Raw genomic sequence first — 369 nt, forward strand, 5'->3', positions numbered from 1 at the left:
GAGCCCGCGGCGCCACGCTAGGCCCAGCGGCCCGGAGCTAGCGCCTGGCTCCCGGGGTGGGTGGGGGAGGGGAGGGGTGAGAGGGCGGCGCGAACTCGGCTCCTTCACCGCTGGCGCGGCCGCGAGTGCGCCATGGAGCCGGACGCAAGGGCACAGAACTCACACACAACCACCGCTGCGCCGCTCGGTAGTCTCCGGCCAACCTTCGCCACGGGTCCCCGCGTTCAGCAGTCACGACTCCTTCTTAGGTGCACCGGAGGAAATTATTGAAAAATGGCGGGAGATTCCCCTCCTCCCCCCCACCCGGCCGACGCGCACACTAACTTGCTCCCCTGTGGCGCCGGTGGCGAAAGCTCCAATAGGCGGAGA

This window comes from Condylura cristata, unplaced genomic scaffold (genome assembly GCF_000260355.1).
Source record: "Condylura cristata isolate star-nosed mole 26May11 unplaced genomic scaffold, ConCri1.0 scaffold00024, whole genome shotgun sequence".
NCBI lineage: Eukaryota > Metazoa > Chordata > Mammalia > Eulipotyphla > Talpidae > Condylura > Condylura cristata.